At 35.3% G+C, this 25084-nt stretch overlaps 1 protein-coding gene across 1 annotated transcript in view; it reads right to left on the reverse strand.

The window, feature by feature from the left end:
- Positions 1-25084, reverse strand: part of LOC135833893 (ARL14 effector protein-like) — a 216828-nt gene that overhangs the window by 53675 nt on the left and 138069 nt on the right. Inside the window, exon 4 of the mRNA XM_065347710.1 lies at positions 21046-21076. The gene's annotated coding sequence lies outside the window, so the exon portion shown is untranslated. The remainder of the gene's footprint in view (positions 1-21045; positions 21077-25084) is intronic.

Here is a 25084-nt window from a genome sequence, read left to right on the forward strand (position 1 = left end):
GGAGCAGCGTAGTTATAGCGCAGTGTGCAGTTATGGCGAAGAAAAAAAAATTCAACGTCCTACAGACAATTTATTGGGTAATTTTTCAAAAGCAAATAACCACCACCATGATTACACCAGCATATACTTGTATTTTTTATTCGTCGTATTCTTACGAGTTACGCGTCGCGTAAGAGTTTTATGCCTTTGAAGATTTATTTCACCGGTGGTGGGCCCCTTCGGGCATATATTTTTTTTTTATCCATTTCATTTACTTACTCGTACGAGTAGTTGAAGCTTGATAACCCGTGTAATTGTGGTCACAACGAACGTTACGGGCATTTGTTTTTTCAAAACGTTTATATGAATCACGAATTTTATTGTGTTTGTCTTTTTGAAATGTCGAGGATTTTTTTTTTAATTTTTCGAAATGTTTGACCATTGCTGACATCGACAATCGGTCGCTGGATGTCCTAAATTTCGAACTGTTCGATTGCCTGTCGTCAATGAGGTCTGATTTGTGGCTGATCTGATCTGATCCAGGCATAACATGAATCCAATTTGACCAGATCAGATCTGATTAGACGTAGTCAGATCAAAATTTTGATAGAATTAGATTTGTTCGGACCTGAATAACTCTGATCTTGATCAGACTAGATTTGATCAGATCCAATCGTTTTCCTCCGTCTGAAGTGATTTTCTAGAATGAAAAGATTCCTAAAAAGTTGAAAGAAACGCATTGACGTTGAAAGTCTAGCTGACTTTCTGTGTACCTACCTATGAAATTCATTTATACTTATGCTAACATTAGGTAAAAGAGAAAACGGTTCGAAACCGTTTTCAATCGATCCGAAGGGATCCAAAATTGGTATTTACATACCTATACCTATACCCTACCAAAATTAAGCTTTGTAAGTTGATTTAGATTAGTGGATTTCGTTTACTTTCTGAGAAGAATATGGCTATTATACCTACTTATATTCATTTTTTTTTCGAGTTTTTTGAAATTGGCAATAGGTACCAACCAAAAAATTAGCTCCACTGTTCTCCAAAATATTTTTCCAGTTTCAGAAATACTTTTTGATGTTTTCGCACAATTAATGCGAAATACATATTTGGGAAGAAAAAAATGTTCAAAACACGAAGTTACCCAAAAATAATCGATTTTCAAATTTTTCACCGCTCAATGGATGGTAATGACCTATACATTGGCGCAGAACCTTGAATACCGTTTTTCACGATTTTTTTGAAAACGCCCTTTTTTGAGGACCCCTATTTCCTCGCCATGGGCTTCTCCGTAGCTGAGATTTTTTCTGGATGACTTTCAATTCCAACTCAAAATAAAGGCCTTTACACTGAATTTGGTCAGTATCCTCCGACTTTTTTTCCCCCGCAATCCACCCTCTAATCTAAGTACATATACCTCATAAAAAGCACCAAAAAGGTACATTATATCATACTTTGTATGAAGCGGCGCCTTTACACGCTGATGATGCATTACATATCGTACTTATAAAGACGTAACATGGTAAACAATAAGCGCATTTGTAAGAACGTCTACGAGCATTGTAATGGATATCTACTGGATAGCAATAGCAATAGCAATAGCAATAGCAATGGCAATGATGGCAAAGCGCGGTGAGGCGTGGCAAGTGGCATGGAGCGTCTTTACTTTAGTGAATGAAACAAGTTTCAATGTGGCGGCCGCGCCGATTATGGTAGAATAGAGCACTATATCTAGTTGACAGACTACTAGGTAGTGGATACAACTTTACAACCAAATTAATTGGACAGATTGCATTTTTAGTATTTACCCAAGATACGCATTCCTTATCGGACACCCAATGGGAGATCACAGTACGGCTTCATTTACAGTGAAAATATATGCGCGCTGGTACTCACTACATTACTTCATCACACAGCTATACGGTATACGGCATCCGTAGTCCGCACAATCATCAATGAGTTGTAGTACTCGTACGATTATGATGACCATTTTTCGGTCGTCTTGTCTGACAAGTCTCCTGAGAGTCTGGGACCTCCGCCGCTGTTGGGCGTCTGTGAAAAGTGTAACAGATGATACGAGTATGTACCGCCAGTGATGGGCTGCTGTAAACATGTGTGGAACTGGAAGGGAACAGGGTTTTCACTATGGGTTAGAATTTTGTCTGGATGAGACTTACAAAATATCTTAAAATTTTCGTAACCCAAATTTCAGGGGCCAAATTTTATTGTTGGATATCTACTCATTGATAAATCCAATGAGTTCGTGCTATGACACACTGCGTTAGTAGCGATTTTGATCAACCCGATGAACCCGAATTTGGTCAAATCATCGATGAGAAATTGAATAAATATTTCAACTGGACTGAAGGTACTTCCATAATATCGAGTCCTCTTCATAAATACATACGGCATTGGATGGGTCATTCCACGTCAATTAGACCAAGAAGTGGTAGGGGGGTTCGGCGATTTTTTTGGAATTTTTCCTGTGGAAAGACCTTCCGAAGAGATGACCAATTGCGCAAATCGCAGCCTTCTAGCCCATTTTTAAGGGCAGTCAGGGGGTGTCAAAGTTTTCAGTGCACCTAAAATATTGTCCATTTCAGCAGTGGATTACTCGATAACCGCGAAAAAACCCTTTCACTCGATGAAATAAACTCCTCACAAAAAATCAAAATTTGATAAAATTCAAAAAATGAACGAATTTTTATTTTTTTGTTGTGAGTGTAATTTTTATCATCATTTTCATGAAATACGTCAGAAAAAGGTCAAAATAAGACAACTGAATAAATTTAAACTTTTTTTGATGTTTGAAATTGAAAATTGAATTTTTTCGAATTTTGATTTTTTTGTAACCTGCCATGGGTGACATGGCAGATTTATACGGGAGTAGTACCATCTTGTAGCTCTCATCACGGGGAACAAGGGGCACTGCCTACAAGCCCCTCTATCTATTCATGGCAAGAAACTACGGGCGTCTAAAGTCTAGAAAATGAGCAAAACCAAAAAATGAAAATTTGTCCAAATGAAAAATTTGACCTAGGGAACTTGTAGAACATTTTTTTAGATGAAAATTGCAATTTTTGGGATTAGCCTACCTTCATTTTTGAAGAAATCATGCAATTTTGAAGTTTTGAAAGAGATCAATTTGAGTAAATTTGAAATTTTTCAGAAATTGATCTGTTTCAAAACTTCAAACTTGCATGGATCCTTCAAAAATGAAGGTAGGCTAATCTCAAAAATTGCAATTTTCATCTAAAAAAATGTTCTACAAGTTCCTTAGGTCAAATTTTTCATTTGGACAAATTTTCATTTTTTGGTTTTGCTCATTTTTAGTGATGTTATGAGCATATGCTCGCTGAGCAAATGCGCGCAATTGCGGGCATATGCGCGCATTTGCGCCCAAAAATTTTGAGCAAATGCGCGAAATATGCGCGATGAAAAAATCATGCGACATATCAAAATACAGGCCAGAGGTTGCTATTGATGAATAAACTAATAAAAACGCTATAAACTCAACTCACCTCCCCAAAGTCAGAAAATGAAATTATTTGAGCCATTTTTTCTGTATTTCATAACAATTTCTCAGTAAAGAGTGATGAATTTTGGTTTTATTTGATTCCCAACTTTTAAAATATTTGAAAAAGGTGTCCTTCAGAAAGTTCTGCAATTTTCCCCTTTTTTTTCATGATGTCCTGCTTGTTTGACCATTTTAACATCACTACTCATTTTCTAGAATTTAGACGCCCGTAGTTTCTTCCCATGAATAGATAGGGGGGCTTGTAGGCAGCGCGCTGTGTTCGCCTCGACGAGAGCTACAAAATGGTACTACTCCCGTATAAATCCCCCATGTCACCCATGACAGGATAACAGATACGTAAAATAAGGGTCAAATGGGTCAACTTCACCTATCAAAACTTTATTTCATGTTTTAAATCAAAAAATCGCATTTTTTCGCAAAATTAAAAATTTTTTAAATCGACTTTGCAACATGTTACTATCCCAATTTAATATGTTGTTCAGCATGAAAAGTTGTCCATAATATATTTTTAATTTTTTTCAGAATTTTCGAGAGTCGGAACGATATGAGAACTACGTTTCGAAACTTTTTGAGCTAATTTTGTGTACGAAAAAAAGTGGCAACACTGATTTTTATGATATCATCAAAAAGCCTTTTAAAACCCCTAACTATGGAAAAATGTTCCATTTTGGCAGGTATCGCGGTTATCGAGTAATCCACTGCTGAAATGGACAATATTTTAGGTTCACTGAAAACTTTGACACCCCCTGACTGCCCTTAAAAATGGGCTAGAAGGCTGCGATTTGCGCAATTGGTCATCCCTTCGGATGGTCTTTCCACAGGAAAAATTCCAAAAAAATCGCCGAACCCCCCTACCACTTCTTGGTTCACTTGACGTGGAATGACCCGGATGCAAGCTTATTACTCATCAAGATGGTGAAGAATTATTTTTCAAAAAAATTGTTGTACTCGCGGATACAAAAATATACAATCGTTACTTACGAGAGATTTATGCTGAATAAAATTATCTAGGCATCTGCTTGTGTGTATTTTGTACATAATTGAACCTACTCGCTTACGTATTAGTATACGCAATAATATACGTACATAGGTACCTAATGCGTATCTCGAGTGGATAATGAGTATCATAACATTCATAACATTAGTTATGTTTTCTACAGTGGACTAGACGATTATCGCAGTATATGTTAATTCATTTGTGACTTTTTTTTTGCTCTTTTTTGTCTCATCTTTGGACTAGAATACTCAATCTTGAAACTTGTATGCGCTCATTAAATGCGGTAGATTGCTCGAGTTATACTTGTATAAAAATGAAGACAGTGGACGTTTGGACAGTGACAAAATTTATACTATATCGAGGCAATGGCGATGGAGCAGAAGAAGAGTGGATGAACATGTACGGATATATCAGTAGGTACCTAATACGGAGTAGGTATAGAAACATTTTATTAATTTAGCGCGAGTTTAACGCAGCATGCGCACCAATTAAAGTAATCATTTAGCCAGTGTAATATTTCACGAAGAATTTTTAAACGATCATAACACGGTCAACTCGCTAACAAAAAAAAAGCAAATACCTAGTCATTATCTTTTTCGTCAGCAAACGTTTTCATCGCGAACTGCTTTTAATGCGGTATTTTATTCCGCACTATGGCCGTTTCAGTATATACGAACCTACACAATTTTCGCCCGGTTTGCTCTTTTTTTTTCTTCTCAATTCCAAACAGGTCGTAGTACCTACTATACCTACCTACCTATCTACTGGTGTATTTGGCAAGTTGAGGTTGACTGTAGCGTTTCACTTCTTGTCAGAACTCACACTGTTTTATAATTTATAAAATCTGATTAGCTATATCAACGGCAACGTACGAGTATTTGTAGTGTTAAATAAAAAAATTATGCAAATGGTGTATAATTAAACCAATTTGTTAATACCGTTGTCGCGATAATTAACAAAGATAACGCGTACGGTAGATACGAGGTTTTCGTTGATAGCCGTTTAAAATATTCACCGAGTCGGGATTTTCGCGATCGTTGCGCTAGATAAGGGGATTAAGATCGCGAGTCGTTCATTGAATGATGCTGGCCTTTCGCGTTATTTCTAATTAAATCTCGAATCGTTTTACTCGAATGTCGAATGAGATGGGAAAACTAATTCAACTGACAAGGTCTCAACTCTCGATTGATAAACCGTATCACTGGAACTTGAAAATCGCTCTCACGAGTGATAACATTTATTTTCTATGATTTCAGTATAATGAAAATTAATTTAAATCCTCCATTTATTGTTAAATATCACGGATCTGGAGATTATGTTGTTCGAAAGTGATAAGAGAAAATATATTAGGCCTATGCCTATGTCCTAACTAAACAGATAGAAATTTAGCAATACAACCTAAAGGAGGAGTATCGATAAGGACATTTTTTGGGCCCGAACAGTTATCGACTCAACCACTCTTAAAATGTTGTAATAAATGTCCCAAATACGAATCGGTGGTTAATTCACCCAAAATGACCATTTTTTGGGCTCCGGGGGTTCCCAAAGTTGTAAATAAATAAAGAATTTTAGGAACCACTGAGTATTATTTTCAAAAACTTTTTCAGCGTAATATATCTGTTTGAACCTGATCAACATTATGCGAGATGATTTTTCCACTTTCGACCCTCGGGGGCAAAAATTGGGGGTTTTAGTTTTTGGAAAATTTTGGAACCACGATTTTGAACTTACCCCTTTGAGCCCCACTAAAAAGCTTTTTACAGTTAATTAGTATCTGAAAGACGTCCATCTTACCAAATTTTGAGCTCAATAAAATTTTGCGCTGGTACTCGAAAATCCATATTTTCCAATTTTTCGTCATTTCGATATTTTGGGAACCCCTGGAAAACTAGAAACCTGCGATTTGCGCCAAACATACTTAACGTTTTAAGGTACCTATATATTCAATAATCTCGATGAAAAAGTAAAATTAGGCTCCCTGTATATTCGCAATTTTGAACCCCTTTTTCAGAACCCCCCACTTTAGGCACCCCTAAAAAAGGCGTTTATGCATATTTTTTCAAATAAATTGAAGAATTCATTTTAGAAACACACTAAGCAAGTGCTCGATAATTTTTCATATGATTTTTCCTGTAACATTCCAAATTGAGCTATTTTGGGTCAAATTCTGAGATTTAACTCTTCGAAAAGACGTGAAAATAACGTTTTCACGATTTCAACGAAATAAAAATCTCAGAATTTGACCCCAAATAGCTCAATTTTGAAAGTTACAGGAAAAATCAAATGAAAAATTATCGAGTACTTGCTAGTGTGTTTCAAATGTAAATTCTTCAAATTATTCGAAAAAATATGCATAAACGCCTTTTTTTAGGAGTGCCTAAAGTGGGGGGCTTTAAAATAAGCGTTCAAAATTACGAATATGCAGGGAGCTAAATAAAACTTTTTCATTTGGATAATTGAATATAAGTATACCACAAGACGTTACGTTTGGCGCAAATCGCAGGTTTCTAGTTTTCTAGGGGTTCCCAAAATATCGAAATTGCAAAAAATTGGGAAATTGGATTTTTGAGTACCAGCGCAAAATTTTATTAAGCTCAAAATTTGGTAAGATGGACGTCTTTCAGATACTAATAAACTGTAAAAAGCTTTTCGGTGGGGCTCAAGGGGGTAGGTCCAAAATTGTGGTTCCAAAATTTTCAAAAAATCAAAACCTCTCAATTTCAGCCCCCGAGGGTCAAAAATAGAAAAATCATCTCGCATGACGTTTATCAGGTTCAAACAGATATATTACGATAAAAACGTTTTTGAAGATAATACTCAATGGTTACTAAAATTATTTCTTTATTCGCAACTTTGGGAACCCCTGGAGCCCAAAAATTGGTCATTTTGGGTCAACTAACCACGGATTCGTATATTTGGTATATTTATTACGACATTTTAAGAGTGGTCGAGTCGATAACTGCCCGGGCCCAAAAAATGGCCTTATCGATACTCCTTCTTTTGTTGAAAGTTTTTTGGCATTTATTTTAATTTTTTTCATTTTTCATTTTTATTGTTTTATTCAACTTTAACACTTTGTTAATTGTAATAGAAAAGGTTTCAGCAATCAATTTTTTATGCAATTTTCGCGAAATTTCATCATTTCATCAATTTTACTAAAATTCGATTAGTTCAAATAATTTTGTCATAGATTTTTATGTTTTAGTTTATCTCAAATTTTATTGAAATTTCATTGTGTTTTACTGCTTTGCAATGGTTTTAACGTTTTTTTCATGTTTTTGAATAATTTCATGGACGGTTTATGAACTTTTGGTTTATTTTATCAAAATTTGACCAAAACTCCATTCCGGCCTCTTCGATCACTGTTTTAGTGAATTAAAATGTTTCTTTGATGTTTTTATGCTATTTTGACATTTTTTAATGCAATTTTGCCAAATTTAACTAAAAGTTCATAATTTTTTATTCACTTTTGATTTCAGTGGTTTTGAAACTTTTGACGTGTTTTTTTTCGCAATGTCATTTGTTGGTTTTAAATAAATAAGTAATGTTTTATGAAATTGTGCTGATATCATTTTACCATGTTTTCAATACCTACCTTGTTCATAATTTCTGCAAAAAATTCTACTGAAAAATGATAATTTTTTGTTAATTTACAACGTGATTTCAATTTTTCAAGTCCCTCCTCTATCCTCTAATGCTACTCGCAATTTTTAACCAAGTTCCTTCAAACTTTACAAAAATTTCATCACTATTCTGGAGCAATTTTTTGAAGCTTTGTTCATGTTCCTAATTTATTTAATGATGTTTTATGCAATTTTTTCAAATTTTGTTAAAATTTCTTTCTTTTAAGTATGATGATTTTTTATTGATTTTAATGCTATTTTTTTCGTATTTTCAAAACCTTTTGTGAAAACTTTTCGAATATAAAATTGCTAAGACTTTCCCTTGTAGGTCTCTTACAACTTTTTTTTAAAATTATGGATCGAGGCTCTCAACGTGCACTTTTTCACCCATATCAGAAAGTCGCCTCAATATGTAATTCGAAGAGAGAATACGAAAAAAATGAAAGATTTTCGAAGTTCAGCTGCCCAATCACTTTTTTCCACATTTCAAACTTTTTTTTTCTTTCAAAAATGTAAGTACTTATTGCTAAAAAAATCTTCTTTTCTACTGGTATTAAAATTGGACTACGAGTCCAGCTTATAATAAAACGTGACCGAAAACGACATTTTTCGGGGTAGACCATTTTAAATTTTTCATCAATTGAAGCGTGCAATTTTCATACTACCGCACATTGGAAATTTGAAGGTATACATTTGTTTTTTTATATACTATCCGCTGGGCTATCAACGCTTCCTTTACTGTGCCTCATTTTTTGTGATAATAGAAAAAATGGTACAAATAAGTATATCTATCTGCGTAGTACGCACCAATAGGTTCGATTAGCCATGGACAAATACTCGTAATCAACACGGGTTCGGCTGATAACAATTATGAGACAACTTGGCAGAAAGATAATCATTTTTCACATACCTTCCTATACTACCTACCCATTATGGGTAACTCCGAACAACTACTTGGGCATGAGCACTATCTGTTTGCCTATACCTACATTCCAAATTAAAAAATTTCGAGTAAACTGTCCAAGCTCGACAAGAAACACTTAATTAAATGACACCCGAGTAATTTGAACGAAAACTATGTCCAATATATTTGAGGAAGAAAAAAAAACAAAAACTAAAACGTAGCGTAAAAAAGAGAAATAAATTTAAAAATTAGTATATCAAAAAAATAACATTTTCTTATGAAAAAAGAAAAGAAAAAAAATGTCGTAAAATATTTAGTAACAAAGTGTCTGCTAAGTATGTGTATAAGAAGTAGATATACGCGTATTTTTCTCTCGATTTTTTTTTCAGTCGATAAATTTCGAAAAGAATTAAAATAAGAGACGTAATATACGACTGTACAAATGATAAAACCATCAAGTCGCCCCGCAGGAGTCCCGAAAAATGGTCGAAAAGTATGAACTAACATCGTCGAATCGGAATGATAAATAGCATTTGGAAGGCGTCCGTCGTCCACTCCTGACTCCACTCTCCACTATATTATACTACGCGTACTCGTACTCGTAATATAGCCTATGTGTATTTGTTATGTATGTATTAAATACATCGAGATCGAAATGGAGAATGAACTTACACAAACTCATCATCCAATATACAGCGTGCGTTTACTTGCACATATAGTAGATAGGCTATTATCGTAACCGTTCAAAAAAAAATTCTCGTCCTAAAACTGGAGAAAAATTACATAGAATGATCGAGTTCGTTCTCCTCTTCACCTCATCGTGCCATGCTGGAAAACGTGAATTAGTTGGACTCTTCTTATGGAACGCAGACTCGAATCAAATCTTTATACTTTGAGATTTTTTTCTTTCAGCTTTTTTTTTTTTTTTTTTTTTACATTCGAACCATTCTTTTAATTTACTTAATAATTTAACTATTAAAACATGTTTTCGTTTATGTTTTTTATATGACACTTCGCAGCGGGTTTTAGCGTCTCTTCAGTACATATACTTTAACTTCTGGACGATGTTCTTTGTTTATTTAAACGTTATAATTCCCCATAATTCATAAATATATTACATATACGTATATAGTACGATACGATGTATAGCGTAATATACTCGAAACGGAAGAACACCGAGAAGAAGAAGAACAAATACCATACATAGTTTATAAGCATCTCATCTAAATTCGTATAGGTATACTTACTGGTATAGGTATAATGTAGCCCATCGAGAGCCACCGCACCGACTCCCCAACCTTTCGAGGTATATTGGCCGGCTACATCGTGGTAGAGATATTACATTTTAGGTTTACAACCGTAGGATGATAATTGATGAGAATTGTTTCGGTATCAAAAGTAAATCACCGCGAATAATCCATCTATCAACGGTATACCTATACACAATTTATTCAAAGTATATCTACCCGTCTTTTATAATAATGTGCTCCCCGAAATGTGGGCATCTCATTTGTGGTTTTTTTGTTTTACCAAAACGTCCCACCACAAGTTATTTATGGCTATTGAAAAATGCACTACATGTATATAGAACTCGTGTAAGTACCTACGTAATGAGTTCATTTCACCTTTTTCGAAAATTCACTCATTTTTAATGCGTTACAATATGAATATTATTCCGAGATACCTACAGAGCTACTCATTTCTGAATATGGTAATCTCGTAGTTTGTTCTTGAATTTTGCCCTGATAAATGAAAATTTGACCAATATGACTAATCTGAATTTCCATCCTGCATTCCAACAGCAAAAATTTAATGATAAACAATGTATGCAGAAAAAACAAGAGGAAAAAAAATTGTGCAGGGAACCTTTTCTCCAAGTTGAACAAAAATCAAAAAATTTGATAAAAGTTCGATTTACTTATTCAAAAATTTTCCATTTGACCCTTTTTCCAAAAAAATCTTTTCTTTGGTTTCCTGATTAAAGTCTCCTCCCAAAAAGGGAAAAAAGTATCCGCTCCAAGGAAAATTCTGAATCATACTTGTTTTTCGCAAGAATTGAAGGGATTTTCCAATGTCATCTGCCTGCCTGTCTCGCCTTTCAAGGTCATTGACCCGTGGATTCGTTGGGGGAAAGGGGGAATTTTTCATGGGGCCCTCAATTTTTTTGCCCCAGGCCCTCGCTGGCTCTCTACGGCCCTGATCAACGTCTGTCTTCCTGTCTGGCTTCTCAAGGTTGTATGTCTGCCTGTCTCACTTCTCCCGGTCAATGACCCGTCTGTCTCGCTTCTCAAGGTCTTCTGCCTATCTGTTGGGCCTCTCAGCATTTCATTAATTTTGTTTCAAGTTCTTAAACCTGTTACCACGTAGAAGTCCAATTTAATACAAATAAAATTTTCAACGAATTAAAATTTTTTTCAAGTTTTTAAAAGTCCGGCATAATGTCTGAAATTAGATGGCATTTTTTCCAACACCCTAATTGTTGATTATTATCAAAAACACATTTTACAAAACGAAAATAATCTCCTTCTCTTTTTCCAAAAAGAAAAAAATCCTTCGGTTCGTTAAACAATTTGACCTTTTGGAGCTTCTCAATTTGAAAAAATAAACGAAAAATTGAAGTCTGTAAGAATTCTTTAATAATTTTCACTTAAAGGCTTCAATTTTGTTTTTTTTTTGAATTTTGGAAGACTTTGTACAAAGAGACCAACATTTTTTTGAGAGACCGAAAAAGACCATTATTTTCCAAAGTTCTGTCGCCTATTATATGTACTTATTTTTAAAAATAATTCAACAGAAAAAGAATAAATGTGCCTATCTACTTACACACGAGCCATTGAAAAAACGAAAAAAGGATTTTAAAAAACTACGTAAGTGGAATTACTATCATTTCGACCTTACTCGTAGAAATTGAAAAAAAAACTGAAGAAATTGGAATAACGATAAAAAAATCATGATTTATGACTCACGAAGGGAAAAAAAAAGGTGAGGTGGTACACTGAACGTCATCGGTTAATTATAATAGGTACCTACTCTAGATATAGAAAACATACACGACGCTTTTACCGATAAATCGAACCATTTTTAGATAGCATCTTTTGCGATGAACGTCACCCAAAATATGCTCATATCGGGGTACATACCTACGTAAGTCAGCGAGGGTCCTTTTTTATCGAGCTTACTTACAAGACCTGCTTATCTGCTGCCTATATGTAGCTTTAAAATGTTTCTCACCAAATATGTCGTGACATGGTATATTTTTTGGCCTCGTTGAAGACTATACCTATCACTTTTCCAGCTGTGTGTGTTTTTTTGTTGTTGTTTTTTTTACGCTACCAACGAACCTATTTTCACGACTTGATAGGAATTTCATTTCACATTATTTTATTCATTTGTAATGCTGTATTTGGGGCATTTCGAAACGTTATAAAAGAAGACCTTACGAAAGAAGCTTTTGAACTCGCATCTCCGATTTGAACGAGACCAAGATAGATCGAGAAAGCATGTTGTAAAACCCAAGTATCCAAAATTTCAGAAGCTAATAGTTCAATTTTGGGTTTAGGGAAATTTTTTTAAAATCTGAAAAATTCTTTAAGATATTGGCAAATTTGCAAACATCTAAAAAAATTTCCCACACATCAATATTTAACAACTACTATAGCTTTAGACCATTCTATACGCAGAACCTTGCAGCGATTTTTGAGTTTTCGCAAGATGTTTCAAATCGCACTGGCACTGGTCAGGCCAAAAATAAACCACGATATGCTCAACTTTGGTCATATTAAGTCACAATGTAGATTGTAGATACTTGAACGCATTTCTAGATTTTTGGCGAATTTTTGACAGTTAAATTTGGGCCAAAAATGAGGAAACCCCGAAGTCTCACCAAATTACCCTAAAGAGCTGAAATCTGTTGGTTTTGACCATTCAATTTAAATCGATTGGAAACGGTTGCGAACCGTTTTGAGCTGTTCTGGAGTCTCCAGCAAATTTTTTAACGTTGAATTTTCACGTTATATTTATTAAAACGAAGTTGGAAAATTGAAATTCACTTTATGCTCCGATTTCAACATGCTGAATGGATTAAAGGTTGTTTCAAACCGTTGTGAAGACTCCAGAAATAATATATTTTGCAAATTCCAGATTTTCAAGAGTAATTTCAACAGATTTTATAATATTCTTTAGGAACCTGCAATCGCCAATAGAAAATCGCCGAAGGTTTCCAAACTGCCCAAAATTATCTCCAGTTGACACGTCATGTCAAAAATAAGCCATAAATTAAATATAAGATTTTTTTCAATTTAATCGTGAAATTGCTGGAGAAGGAGAAATATACCGAACGATTTCAAATTGGCAGAAATCGATTTCGGAAAATGATGGTACATACATTTAATAAAACAATCATGTTTTGTACGATACTGAAGGCAATTAGAACAGTTTTTATGGCACTTTTTGAAAATCTGAAATTTTCAATGGCCGAAGAGGCTCCAGAATAGCTCAAAACGGTTCGAAACCATTTACAGTTGATTTTGAGGTCAAATGTGGGGTTTACATCGAACTATTTCAGCCTTCTAATTTGATATTATTAGGTATGTATTGTGCATAAACAAGAATAAGGATACTGTATTTTGAGTGAAGAAATAAAGAAGACACGGCTCGATGGTTGAAGCCCGAAGGCAAGATGAGCAATGGCAATGGCAGTGGCAGACTGGATGCTGTTGAGTGAGACACGCGTTCTGGCGTACTGCAACTGCGACTGCGGCCCCGCTCCTGCCTTCTGCCATATTATCGAATTAGTGCGGCAGATTTTCGCAATATTTCGAGACTCGGATGACGTTTGCATTTCATCGTGCGTGTTAATTACACTAGTCGCTCGGTAGGGAGTTTTTTGGTTTGTGTATAGAGCGGGTATAGTGCACGTCGTCGTTTTGTGAAAATAATAATTTATGTTTTTCATTAAAGCGCCGAAGGCGGCATCCTACTATCTTGTTTACTACCGGTTGTCAAGAATAAGATGACGTATGCTTGCCTCCGTAGTCCGTTCGCTCGCACTCGCTAAATACTTCTTTACTAATTTCTTTTTCTACGGCTACAAAATTAAAACATTATTTCAACTTAAAACGCCGCGCCGCGCCTTGCCATCATCCCGCGTCCCTTGCGGTTTTTTTGCCTTAATTTTAAAGGAGCCGGGGGGAGGGGGTGAGGTTTTTTTCAGGGTTTCGCATGACGATGAGGGTCCGTTCGCCTTACAAAATGCGAAAGAATTAATTTCGGTGTACTCGTTTCCCTGCGTGAACGCCAGCGAGCGTCTCATTCGTTGTCTCCCTGGATGGTCCTCCGTCTGCAGCAGTTTTTCTTACCGTATTCGCCAATTCGCGTACACGCGTTTGTATATTTTACGACTCGTTAATTTAATTAATTTTTCGAGATTTAAAGACGCTTCTCGCCGAGTTTTAATTCTGTCGAAATGTGTCGGTCGCCACATCGTGGTCGTTGAATTTACGATCACCCCGTAGATAGCGTCGAGCTGCGCTGCGCTGCGCCGCGCCGCATCGCAAATCAACTTAAATTGTTCAACATGTTATCAACGCAAGTGTTTACGACGCGATGCTCTTATCGTCACTCATATTTAGTATCTCTATCTTACATACTTATATTATACTTATATCGCTGGTATATTTAGTAGGTACCTACTTCACTACCATCGTCACTCGTCGCTTCGATATCATTACCTATCACCTTGAAGTTTCTAGATATCTGCCTACTGGTACTTACTACTTACCAGTGGTAAATCAAAGGGAAAAGGCCTGCATGGAAAAACAACACAGTATCCTTCAATATTTTTAGTAAAATGAGATTCTAAAAACAAATTTCAATGCTGAATTCAAAACCAACAGGCAACAGATTGTAAAATTTTAGCTTTTCCCAGTCTTGCCCTCCCTCTTTTCCCACCAAGTAAGTTTATTAAGGCAGGCTATAGAGAGGCTACCTTGCTTCAGCAGCAATCCATGCCCTTCATTCATACACGATCCACTATATGCCTTCAACAAAATGCTCCTCGTGCCAAGCATACCCATTGATAGGTTCCCTTCTCGTTGCAATGACGTCACAACCGGTGGTCATTTTCGAACACGGTGGTGGTCCATGGTCCATTCAGAAAAATGAAAAAACGTCGGTCAACTTCTTAGAATATGGAGTAGAGCAGAGCAGATGTTATGCAACACATTTTACGCGCACGTTCGCGTTTTATTCTTCGGGGAACAGAACAGAGAGCACGCGTTACACGTACCGGTACAAGTGTTAAAAGCTACTCAAATACGTACAGCAGCGTTAGTGTAAGTTAGTTCTGATATATGTATATGCCTTCCAGCCGATAGAACTCACCCACGATGCAACCTTTTTTTTCTCTTCTATACTCGTCCCTAATTAGCGACTCCTCCTATTTCGCGCTTCCTATACGTATATGTATCTGTTAGGTACTTATTATAAACCTAGGTCAGGGTGTAATTCTTTCATCGGATTTTCTCTTCACCCTCGAAACTTTTGCTCGCATCTAAATAACAGAGGAACATTTGTCTAATGAAGCTTATCGTTGCTCTTTTTGTCTTTCCATCCTGCTGTTTCCAATCGTACGTATTCGTATCCGAGAATCGATTCCATTCATTAGAGCTGTTGACAAACAAGAAAGTGTCTCACATATCTGTATGTACTTGCTGACAACGGATTAGTACGTGCCGCTCCTTGTAGTCCTTGTCTTTATACAGCTTGTAAAACCTTTTTGCAATATTGGTTTTTCCAGATGTTAGCCACTGACATTTTGCCTCACCATAATTCGAAAGTTAGAATGACATCAATTCAGATGGAAACTAACGTTGATTTTTATCAATTATTCGAGGGAGTTATGATAAGCACTGAACATGAATTCGCACGATCAATAAATCATCATTAGTAATGAACTAATGACTATTATAGGTGTTATAAATTGGCAAGGTTCTGAAAACCTTCTCAGATAGTCGTACAACTTTTTTCTGAGAACGTTGTCAAAGGTCTAGAATCGACGTAGTGACGAAAATTTATAATACATACGAGAAAATCAACCATGGAAGCCTCCCAAAAAACGCAGAAATTTTTGTTTCTTAATTCATTATCGCCTGAGAGAATTTCACTAATTATAAATTTAAAGAATTTTCATAAGAGAAGTTAGGTCGTACAACCACATTGAGTGATCACTCATCTTGGAAATTGAGTATTTTCCTCAATTTTCTCCAAAAGATTATGTTGTAGGAAATTTGTTTGTAAAATTTCGTCATCTGAAAATTTTTTCGATTGTTGATCTCAATTTTTTTATAACACTAGCAATAAGGAAAAATTTCATGTTTCAAAACGAAAAATATCATTCTCTTTTTCAACAACGTCAACAACTCGAAAAGAAATAATTTTTACATTTCAACAAAATTGGAATAAAATAATAGAGTGAAAGTAAAATAACTCCAAAATTTTCGGTTTTGATCGAATTTCATTTTTGGTTGAAGTAGGTATAAAAAACGATGCTGTTTTTGTGCAGCTTACATTTTTTAGCTGAAAGAATTTTTAATTTCAGGTGACTCCAGGACTTCCAGGGTCAACTTGATTTTTTGTTTCTGTCTACATCTGTAAATTTGGTTTTGGAAATTAATAAAATCTTTTGGAAAAAATGAGTGATCACTCAAATTCAATTTTTTTCACAATCCGAGTGTTCAGTTCAACTTTTTTCGTGAAATTTTTTGAAATTTATCGGTGTAATTTCTCTCAAGCCTCGACGAGTTCAAAGGTTAGAAATGTGCAAATTGAGGTTATTTTTTTCATCTCGAGGCGATGTTGTCTTCAATGGTACACTAATCACGGAGAAAAATGGATCATTCGTGAGAACTTTGCCATCGAACCTTAAGTAGGTATTTATTTAATTCGAGATAAATACCGTTCATAATGGACCTCCTCTTCGCTGATGCTGAAATAAATGTTTATGTAGCTGACTAGCATCGGTAAGTAAGTAGAAATAAATTCGATTTGAAGTGGTAATTGGTGGAATAGAATAGGTACACTTTCAAACGATTGTCGATTGTTGTTCGAGAAGATGGCTTACAGATGATCGAGTGAAACGTTATTGTAATTTGTAACCATTTCTCAATCACTTTCGCGGTAATCCGAACAAGCGAACCTACCAAATTTTTATTCTACGAGTATTACTATTAATGCGATTAAGCTATACTGACATATCGACAGACACGCTGTCATTTTGCACAGACACGCGTGATTTACACAACCTGCAAAGTATTAGTTCTTCCAGATATATATGAGTGTAGTGGGTCGAATAACACATTAATTATAAGTATTACCAACTTCCGAAAATGAAGCGTATAATTTGATTCATTCGATCTATTTCTCTCTCTTCAATTTAATTTCCAGAAACATTTACAAATTCCTTCAGTACCTATAGGTAATATCTATACTGATGGCCACAGTCACAACTCTGCTCTCTAAATTTGAAACAGTCAAATTTCACTGCTTAGCAGTAACGACATCTTGCCTTTTTAAAAGCAGTAGTTTTTTACTGCAAAACAGTGAAAATGTACTGAATTGGTCAGTAAAAAATCATTTTGACTGACTGCTTTTAAGAAGGCAAAATGTCGTGACTGCTAAGCAGTGAAATTTCACTGTTTCAAATTTAGAGAGTATGATTTTTACCCTGAAAAAAACGTGTTTTCGCCATTGTTGGCAAAGGGGGCGGGGTAGCGGAAATTTTTTGCCTCAACATTTTTTTAAAAGGTACCTACTCAACAATGTTTCATCAAAATTTCAAAAATTCGAGGACAGGGGCATTTCACCTATCTTGAAAATACACTTTCTTCCCGTTCCAAAAGTGCGTTGGAAAATTAATAATAGCTGTTTTCCATCTTTTCTAGTGTGTATGAAACCTACAAACTTTTCAGCGGAATTCGTAGAACCGGACTGATTCGTGAAATGACTAAAATGAAAAATGAGGTAGGTAGGTAGGTATATAGTATGAATCAAACGTTGATCTTTCACTTCAATTTGATCAAATTTTGATATGTAGGTATATAGTTACCTACCTACAAAAGAAATGCCGTATGTCAAATTTTAATTTTCAAAAATTCACCAAAAATCGAAGAATAAAATTAAAATTACAAATAGAAGTATGGCCAGTAAAATATTTTTGTAGTCTTTAGATTTTTCTGTTTTGTTCAAAAAGTTTTCTAATACATGCATAGTTGGGGTAATTTTCTACCTCTCTTCTTAGAAAAATGGAAAGTTTCGCGTACAATTTCAAAATTTAAAGGATAACTTTATTTAATCGAGGTTTCGAGGTTCAAGTGGCAAATGAGAAACAGAAAAAAAATGTTGATTTATCTACATTTTCAACCATCAGCCTTGCAATGTACGTATAACACATAATTATCTACTTAGATAGCTATAAGTAAAGAATCCTCGAGCTTTATGGGGGTAAAAAAGCACATAATTTCGTCCGCTTATTCGAATTAGAATAAATTTTCAATAGATTGGAAAATATGGCGATTTTTCAACAACCTTCGAGCGTGTATTACGAACCATAAGCAGGGGAAAACGAAAAAAAAAACACAGCTAGTAGAACGCGGGGCGAGAGTTAGTTAACGAGTACATTATTTGACCACACACTGTGCGAAACAAATTCAATAATGGAAACAGAGAGAACGGTATCTTCACCATTCAATTACATTAATATATATCTATACAGTACACTCACACTCACACTCACACTACATGCATCTATCGTATCATTGTATAGGTATTAGGTACCTATATAAACGTATAAACCTATACACAGTATTTATACTCGTATACTATTGCACTTACACACTACCATACAGCTTTTTACAACTACTCGAACCAGCCATCAGCCATCAGCCTGCGACAGATATACCAATTTTCCATCTCTTTCTCTCCCACACATCTCTCATCCCGTCTCGATCGTAATCGCATTATTATATTATTATTTATCGTAGCCATTATTATTTATTGTGTACTCGTTATTATTGTTATTGTTGCGCGCCCGGTATTATTATTATAATGACGAACTCTGAACCGAAAGATGTTATTTTCCCATTTTACCATCACTAATCATTACTAGAGTATTCGTTTCGATTGTCGCTTCCGTTTTTTCCCTCGGATTTCCTTCGTGGCTTTTTTCATTTCTCTCACACTCGCATTTTCAGCCCGAAAACCGGATCCCCAAAAATATGGCTACGTCGTCGTAGTCATCGTAATTGATCGTACGACTATATCACTCCTTACCTAATATACGCTTTGCTCTTATGCTAGTTTTCTTAACGCTAATTAAATATCGAAGGCGATCATTATGCTGGCGAATTTCCTCCATATTTATGGGGGTGGCTGATGTTTCTTCTGCGGGTGTATACGAGCGACGAGTCTGTCTCTGTAATAGTAGGTATAGGCATTTTCCACGCTCGGATTTCGGATTAGAATGCCCTAAGGTGTATAGGATCATATCATAAGGACGGAGTAGAGTGGATAAAAATCAGGTATATAGGATATGGGACAGTTTGCGGCTGTTCGATACATCCCATCTATATTAAATAAGTATTAGGTATATCTGCTCCATCTACATAACTTCATATAAGAGTCACACAGGCAGACGCCCCGGTGCGAATTACACTAAAGCTGTTCGGTAAATACTCCTATTTGTCGTTTAATCCTTCTTTTTATGCGTCGAAAATAGAGTCATCTTTATTTATGGTATGGTACGTACGTATCAAGTGAGCAAGGTATAGATGCTTCTTTTTTCATCTCTTTACTCGTGGTGTGTGTACTGTGTATGTGTGTTTTTTTCTGGCTGTAAATTGTAATAGGTACCTATGTTTCTTTTTCAGTTTATTTTATATCGAGTAACGAGCATATCTACGCTACATAGTTTCATTCATATATTTGATACGAATCTCTTCAACTCGTAATAACCGCATCCCGCATCCACTCGACTCACGTTCTCGCTGATTAGTAAGAACCGTAAATATTATGCGTGTCCTGTCTGCTCTGCTGAGGCTACATAAGTAATTATTCGCAGTATTTGAAAGAATCCACAACTCCACGTATATGAAGTATGAACTAGTTGTAATATAAGAATTACCATCGGATTAGCTCGCTAACTCGCACTCTCCATTCATCATAATCTCATTGGTGCGTATCCAGGTATACAAGTATATACGTATTTTGCACGACGTTTTAAAAAATTTACAAAAATACTCGTACGTATAAATTAATTTAAATAACTCGGTACCGTGCCGCATCGCTTATTACAACACGGCCAAGTATAAATATTACGACTAAGGTAAAGTTGAACGCTCATTTATCGTTATTGAATTTTAAATTAGATGACCTATCAACCGTACTGTATTTTATTTGTATCTATCATTCGCGACTTGGCGAGATTCGATCTAGCAAGGAGAGGGCTATATTAGCGTGTTAATTTATAATTTTGCGTCGACGTTTACCGTTCGTTACGCTTACGAGGTAAGTATTCAATTTACGAAAATGTTTCTCAAGATGCAAATTAACTCGTAGTGTAAATAAACAAACGACTTATTTGACTAAAGGGGCATTGCGAGGGAAAAATGTTTGCATAATTTGTGAATTGCATACCTTCCTACTTCAGAGGTTCTTAGTAAAAGAGAACAAGTAGGTAATTAGAATGATTATAATAAAATTATAATTTCAAAGGCGCTTCAATCACTCTATGATTGTCTAATTAGGTAATAGGCATTTTCATATTTTTCAAACGGTACCAAGTACCTATTTTAAGGAAAACATAGAACTGCCCTCCAATTTCATCATGTAGGCCTAACCAAAAGGTTTCTGATTTTATTATTGTGGTTTTATCAAAAACTCTTTATAGTTTTGAGAAAGGAAGTTTCGCTAACTCTCTAGAAAATTACAATCAAATCGTACTCACCTATTTTCATGAAATTTTGACTGATGTCCATCTGAAACAAACAAAATAATTGATTGCACATAGATTAGTTAATCAAAAATACCCAACGTAAGTATTATACCTAATTGTTAAACAAGCATATACCTACTTATCTAGTAAATTTTCGAGGTCTATGGTTAAATTTTCTTTTAATCATAATCGTTAATGTCTTTTCAACGCCTAGAGAAATATGCATAAAAATTATGACGAAATCAAAAATTGCCCCGGAGGCTTTAGAATGGTCAGAAATGGTGGAATTCGGTTCGAAGGAGTTGATAGTAGTTTCAAGACTAATTTCCACCATTCTTACAGGATAAATTAGTCCGGCATATGACAATAGGAGTAATTGCACCCCCCCCCCCCCGCCGATCCTCCGGGACAACTTTTTTCTTACAATGAACATTTGTAGCCCTTGTCCTCAAAAAAAAAAGTTGGCCTTACTTACAAAATGGCGGCCATTTTGAATGACAGGTCAGCCGAAATCGCAGACTTTGCGTTTCAACATAGGACTTGAACGAAATTTTTCAAACCTTACAAAGGTAGATCGAAAGATCATGCAAAAATTTATCACCTGTCAAAATTTCAAGTGCTAAAGCGCGTTTTTCGATTTTTGGTGAATTTTTGAAAATCCAATTTAGGCCAAAAATGAGGGGAAAAAATCAAAATTTTACCAAATTGACTACGAAAGCTGAAATTTAGAATATACCCTATTTTCGACATGCCAAATCGATTGAAAACGGTTTCAACCCGTTTTGAGCAGTTCTGAAGCCTCCAGCAGATTTTTGAAACTCGAAATTCCCACAAAATTCCATCAAATTGGAGTTGTAAAGCTAAAATTTATTCTAAAAACTAATTTCAATACGCTACGAAGTACTGCAGGTGAATTTCAAGTCGTTTTGGAGCCTCCGGCGACTTTTTGAAAATTCCTGAATCCTCCAGCAGGTTTTTGAAACTTGAAATCCCCACAAAATTTCATCAAATTGGAGTTGTGAAGCTAAAATTTACTCTACACTCTAATTTTAACACCCTCTGAAGACGACTTCAGGTGGGTTCAATTCATTTTAGAACCTCCAAGCGACTTTTTTGAAAATTACTGGAGCCTTCAGTAGATTTTTGAAACTTGAATTTTCCGCTGGAGTCTCCAAAACGACTTGAAATCCACCAGCTGTTCACTTCGTAGCGTATTGAAATTAGTTTGCAGAATGAATTTCGACTCTCCACATCAGTTTGATGACGTTTTGGGGAAATTTCAACTTTCAAAAATCTACTGGAGGCTCCAGTAATTTTCAAAAAAGTCACTGGAGGCTCAAAAACGACTTGAAATTCACCTGCAGTACTTCGTAGCGTATTGAAATTAGTTTTTAGAATAAATTTTAGCTTTACAACTCCAATTTGATGGAATTTTGTGGGAATTTCGAGTTTCAAAAATCTGCTGGAGGCTTCAGAACTGCTCAAAACGGGTTGAAACCGTTTTCAATCGATTTGGCATGTCGAAAATAGGGTATATCCCAAATTTCAGCTTCCTTGGTCAATTTAGTAAAATTTTGATTTTTTCCCTCATTTTTGGCCTGAATTCGATTTTCAAAAATTCACCAAAAATCGAAAAACGCACTTTAGCACTTGAAATTTTGACAGGTGATAAATTTTTGCATGATCTTTCGATCTACCTTTGTAAAAATTGAAAAATGTTGTGCAAGTTCTATTTTTTGGGGCAAGTTTGCTTTAAAATGTTCCTTAGGATGTCCCCTTTAAGAAAAAAGCTGTCCCGGAGGATCGGCGGGGGGGGGGGTGCAATTACTCCTATTGTCATATGCTGGACTAAAATAAATATAATACATCTTTTTTAAAAAAGTACAAATCGTCAAGGTCAATTCTGAATTTTTAAAAATTCGCCAAAAATTGAAAAATCAATCCTGGCAGCTGAAATTTTGGTTATAGGGGTTCCAATCCTTGCTCATTCCAAAAATGGCGGTCTCGTTCAAATCGGAGGCAGACAGCTATTTTTCTTTCTTTCATTTTTTTTTGATGAACTTTCGATAAAATTTACCCTTATAAAATTTTTATTTTTTCACTTGTGTTGAAAGAGCAAACAAAAATACATCATTTGGCAAAATTTCTAGTATTGAAGTGCATTTTTTGATTTCTGATTAATTTTTAAACGTCTAATTTTAGTTTTAAAAAAATCAAAATTTTAGTGAATTGGCCTGAAACTCTGAAATTTGATACGTATGTATATCGACATCGTAGGTACTTAAAACCTCCCGAATCGATTAAAAACTGCAGTTTCGAATCGTTTTGAATAGTTTTGGAGCCTTCAGAAAACTTTTGACCGGGGCTGATTCTACGAAATTTTACCCAAGGAAGTTGGAAATCTGCAGATACGATATTTCATACCATAATTTTCAACATGCTGAGTCGATTGAAGACGGTTTCAAGTCGTTCTGGAGCCCACAACAATACTTTGGAAATTCCAGATTTACTTACAAAAAGTATCCTAAAAACGGTTCAAATTAAGTTTAACACGTAAGTATATATATACTTAAGCTCCAAACGTGATTATGGTTTGAAAAATGTACGGTTCTGAACCCTCACCCACAGATTTAAAAATAGGTTTTTTTTTCGAAAATGCAAATTTCAAAAAAAATGTCAGAGGCTTTAGCATGTTAAAAATATGGCGTGAGCTGAATTTCAGATTTTTTTGTTGAATTTTTCAAATTTTTAATCATGAAATCGTTGGAGAAATTCGGTAAACTTTTGTGTCAATTTCAATTTTCAGAAATCTGCTTGAGGCTCCAAGACTGCTCAAATTATAAACCGTTTGAACGTGATTCCAATGGATTCAACATTTCAGCGTCCTATGTCAATTTCTTGAAAATTTAAATTTTTATCGTACATCGATGTCCGAAAGATTTTTCAAAATTCACCCAAAATCAAAAAATGCATAAGAGGGCCTTAAATTTTAGCTGCTAAACTGTTGTAGGATCCTCAATTTTTCGATTGGATTATCTACTTTTTTCCAGTGAGTAATTCTCTGAGTCAGCATACTTGAGTTACCGTTACCAAGCGGATCACTGCTTAGCAGATACTTCCCTTGAAGTATATGAAGACAACTCTCATAAAATGGTAATTTCAAGTTGTGATCAAAATTTCACAAATTGTAGTCTGAATTGGGAAACTGAAAGGGATTGCTGTTCGGATTTGAAGAGGGGAGGGGCAAAGTTATGGTGATTAGAAGTTTGAGATATCATTTTTTTCAAATTGTTGCATTTTCTCAACTTTTGATATGTAGGTGCATTTCCTAAAATTTTTCAAATTCCGTATAGAAGCAGCTAGAGGAGAGTAAGTTGCTCTTTTGTCACTTTAGTCTCATCCCTGAATGTGGATTCGAGTTATAGACATTCTATTTGTGTGAAAAAAGTTTAAGAAATCGTAGAGGAAAAAAATCACTTTCAAAGAATACCTAATAACTTCGATAATGGTACCAATATTTTTTTATATCAGATTTGTACCTCCTTTTTTGAACGATTTCCAAGAAAAAAAAAATATACCTACGATTATAATTAAATTATCATCGAAGATGGGACGCTTATGCGGCGTATTTATACCTCTTATCGCGACAAAAATCATCGATTTAGGACTACAAATCCGACACTCGGCGCAAAAGGAGAAAAAAACCGATTACGATGACGTTTTGGGAAAAATCATTTTTCAAAAGGATTTCAGAACCCAAGTCGTTCCTATTCCTATTCTTTCCCACATAAGAATACCATTTTGAAAATCAAAGGTTCGCGAGGAATGCGTTTAATGGTGCGGATAGGATAGATTACTTACAAAAGGGACAACAACCAAGTGATTAATCGAAAACGAGACAACCTGTTGTCCGAGGTCCGGGTATCCGCACATAATTTTCGTAACCGATACGAGACACAACATCATTCTTTCACGTATCCGTAGGTCTGCGACTGCCAGTATGTAAACTACTATATAGTCTAACTAAGTTTAGGTTTAGGTATAGGCTTAT

The sequence above is a fragment of the Planococcus citri genome, chromosome 2 (assembly GCF_950023065.1).
Source record: "Planococcus citri chromosome 2, ihPlaCitr1.1, whole genome shotgun sequence".
NCBI lineage: Eukaryota > Metazoa > Arthropoda > Insecta > Hemiptera > Pseudococcidae > Planococcus > Planococcus citri.